The sequence below is a fragment of the Crinia signifera genome, chromosome 2, assembly GCF_055691185.1.
Source record: "Crinia signifera chromosome 2, ASM5569118v1, whole genome shotgun sequence".
Classification (NCBI taxonomy): Eukaryota; Metazoa; Chordata; class Amphibia; order Anura; family Myobatrachidae; genus Crinia; species Crinia signifera.
In genome coordinates, this window is record NC_139218.1 from 350,701,151 (window position 1) to 350,705,506 (window position 4,356).

Here is a 4,356-nt window from a genome sequence, read left to right on the forward strand (position 1 = left end):
ATCCGTCACACAGCTCCCCGACGCTGACAGGGTAAGAAACAGGCTAGCGGGACGCCGCTCCCTGCTTATCCCCCTCACGCATACACATTCCCACCTCCACAGCAGCCCCGGAAGATCAGGACAGAACCTGCAGAGAGACATAAGATCAGTTGGGCTTATGGTCAAAAGGGATCCGTTGATACCCTGGTTCCCTCAAGGGGGCTCTCGGCAGTTATACTATAAATGGGCTAACTCCTATAACAGCAATAACATTGTGCATGATATTTATTATTATTACCATTTCTGTTAAACGCACCTTTTATTCATTAAAAACACTATATTTGATACCTACCCACTGACTCTCCCACCTTTGTATAGAAGGGTCATTAGTATCTACATACATCAGGTGAGCGCATGACAACACCCCTTTTTTGTATCTAGTGCACTTGTATGAGCTTGGACCACTCAAGTCAAGCAGCTCCCGCCTACATAGTGGAATTAGCGCCACACCCCAAACCCTTCTTTTTTTCTAAAAACTACATGTGATGTGATCTATATTACGTGCAGCACATAATATCTTGAGATGCAAGATTCGATCCAACGAATTGGGTGACACATCAAGTGGCACATGCCATTGGCCATTTTGCCAATCCCTTCAAGGAACAAGAATAAGATCCAATAGCTTTGATGCCTCATGTATATAGTTGTGGCTATGGATGACACAATTTTCTTCACAATTTTATAAGCATTCATGAAATAACTAGGAGTACAAAGACAAGAGGTAGAGAAGGAGGAGGGGGGAGGAGGAGTATTACGGTAGGAACGACAGCTGTGTTTGTTGTTTCATTCAGATCAAAAGCTAAAATCAAAATGATTTCAAAAACATTGGATTCTTTCAGTTTTCCACCAATATACTATCAAAAGAAACTGCATTCTTATGGAACTGAATAAAGGGTGTAGAATTAACCATTAAAGTAATTAGTAAAGAGGATTTTTCGCAATCATCATTAAATCCCTTTCTCTATATCCATCTGGGGAACACAATGGGGTGCAGAGAGCCCTGATCCGAGAGCAAGATCATTCATTACACTGAATTGCTTATTGGCAGCCCATTCCACCATGCAATCTACCTCAGTGTAAAAGTAACAAGGTCGTAGTTTATGATGGGACGGATAACTCTTTATCCAGCACCTTCAATGCCTCTTTAATGAGATTGGAAAGATCTAAAGATGACTGGAAAGCAATGCCTTTCTTGCGTGCACATGTGTCAAATGGACACACAGCCTCCACTTGGCAATCCACATCGAATAATCCAGAGACTAAAGCTGGGTACACATCTATACAATCCCTATTTCTTGCAACCGTTCGGCCGACCGTACTCCCGTCGGACCGTCCACAAACAACAGCCGATCACGCGTGTACACACCTGTACAATTTTACTTGCGACGTCCGATGTACACCCGTCCAAACAATCGCAATAAAAAGATTGTACCACCGTACACACTGTCTCGATTTGGGCTATTGACACGTCACATGTGACCAAAATTATCATAATGGGCTGGGTTAGGGCATAATTATAGCAAACACTTTAGTCACCCTTTTACCTATTAAAAAACAAAACGGCGTGGGGTCCCCCCCCCACAGCTGTAACTAGCACCAGGCTGAAAGAGCCAGGCTTTTATTAAAAAAATCAGGAAACCCGACAAATAGGGCTTCGCTGATTTTTTTAAAACCAGCCCCAGGCTCCAGGTCCGGGGCTGGTTCCCAAAATACGGGGGACAAAATGACTAGGGGTCCCCCGTATTTTAAGAACCAGCCCCAGGTCAAACCAGCCAGAAGAACGGCCCGACAATTGTATATATGTGTACCCAGCTTTACAGCAGCAATGAGATCTTGCATGCCATCACTGGGGAAGGATACTCACCCTCTGGAAAGATGCCAGTCTCCATGAGTTTACCGTCTTCTTCTTCTGAATTTGAAACTTCCAACATAGGGTTTGTCTGTCATAACTAAAGATTCTCTAAAAAGTATTCCAAACTGACACCATACACTCCACAGCAAGGAGCCATGGAGGATCAGACACTGATAAGTGAGTGGCATGACCAGGAACAGGCGCATTGGAACTGCACATTGAGGAAACCAGCTCAGCAGCTGCCCTAGCCTGATCCTGTCACACAAGGCTAGGACCAACCGGCTGAGAGCCTGCACCCACCCAAGACCTTGTCTGAAAGTCTGTGCACAACCCTCCACACATCCGAAGTTATGCATTATAACTACAGTTATAGTAGGGCAGTACGGACGGTGTAATGGTTAGCATTACTGCCTCACAGCGCTGAGGTCATGGGTTCAATTCCCACCATGGCCCTAACTGTGCGGAGTTTGTATATTCTCCCCGTACTTGCGTGGGTTTACTCCGGGTACTCCGGTTTCCTCCCACAATCCAAAAATATACGGGTAGGCTAATTGGCTCCCAACAAAATTAACCCTAGAATGTCTGTGTGTGCGTGTACATGTGGTAGGGAATATAGATTGTAAGCTCCACTGGGGCAGGGACTGATGTGAATGTTCAAATATCCTCTGTAAAGCGCTGCGGAATCTGTGTGCGCTATATAAGAAACTGCTAATAATAATAATAATTATTACACTGGACACAAGTGAGAAAAAAAACGCCATAGTTCCATTTTCTGCTTTACCCGTCATATTCCCCACACATCTTCACTATGTATAGCAGATGCAAAAAACATAAATGGAAACACACACAGGTCACTGAGAACACAGCCTCCTCCCACAATGTAAAAGTACAGCAGATGGCAACAACAGATAATAAATTATTCAAATATTTGGTCTTCCCAGTAGGCTAAGATCTGTAGCAGAGAGGAACAGAGCTTCTTGCACCAGTAGGAAAGCACAGCCAGTATTTGATATTATGCGAGTACAGTAATTATATTTGTCAGGCACTTTTCAGTAGGGAGGCCAATCCCGGGCCATTTTTTCAATCCCGGGAATCGGGATTGAAAAACTGTCATTCCCGGGATTGGCCTCCTGATATGCCCAATGATTAATAAATTACCTCTAACCATAGAGGAAATGTGCGGTAGCATGCGGCAGATGAGGCGAAGTGACACGGCGGGTCGGGGAGGGTAACACTGTGTTTGGGCAGACACGGTGGCGTGGCAATCAGTGTGTGGCTGCGCAATGTAATGTGATCGTTAACATCACGCTGTGCAGCCACACAACCTTGTTGCCAGGTAGCGTGATGTTAGAGGTCACGCTGCACAACCACACAGTGTTCACACACCGCCGCTTCTACCCGGACTCTAAGTTACCCGCCTCCTCCCCGGGCCGCTCAGCGCTACACGGGAGAAGGGATCAAATGCCCATGCGCATTTCGATCCCGTAATCTCGGGATTGGAGCCTCCAATCCCAGGATTCAAATCCCAGCCAAAAATGCCCTAAATCCCGGGATCCCACCGATCTCGTGATTGGCATCCCTACTTTTCAGGTTGCCAGGTTATTAGTGCCCAAAATGGTATGCAAATTCCAATAGTGGTACATCACTGGATTATTTCCTAGAGCCTACTGTAACATTTAGCTGGTACATTGCTCCCAACAATATATTGAGATACCCAGAGGAGCTTATTGGACTCACTAAATACTCACCACCCAGTATAACAGTCCTTTGCATATACAGTATATATGATCTAAAGATCAATTTTAAATTTGAGTGTATGATTTAAATAGATCACTCTAGCCAAAGGTTGAACTTGATGGACGCACGTCTTTATTCAGCCTTAGGGGGGGTATTCAATGTCAGGGGCTTATGAAAAGTTTTTCTGTACTTCATGGTTTCTGTACTGTATTACATTAATTCTATCTGTTAAGTGCCTTGAGTCCTATCGGAGAAAGAGAGCAATAATATATATATATATATATATATATATATATATATATATATATATATATATATATATATATATATATATATATATATATATATATATATATATATAGCTGGTTGTTTATCACTCTCCATTTGATCTCTTTTTTAGCTTGATACATCTGGCCCTCATAAATCAAGATCAAAACCAGTTATCATATACATTCCATAAATTGTTAGGTAGATCTGATCGGTTGCTATTGGCAACTTCCCCACTTTTCCATTATTTTTACTGCTTGATATACCAATCTCCAGGCTTCTAAGCTTTATTTAAAATCGAGGGATCCCCTTAATGTTGGTAAAACCGATATTCCGAATACTAATTCCCTACAAACTAAAAACATTAATAAGAGATACAAAGCGGTGTGTGTCAGCGATGCCGCTAGTACCTAGTGACTTATTATTTCTGCTCCCAATTAAGTGACCAATATTGGCGGTAA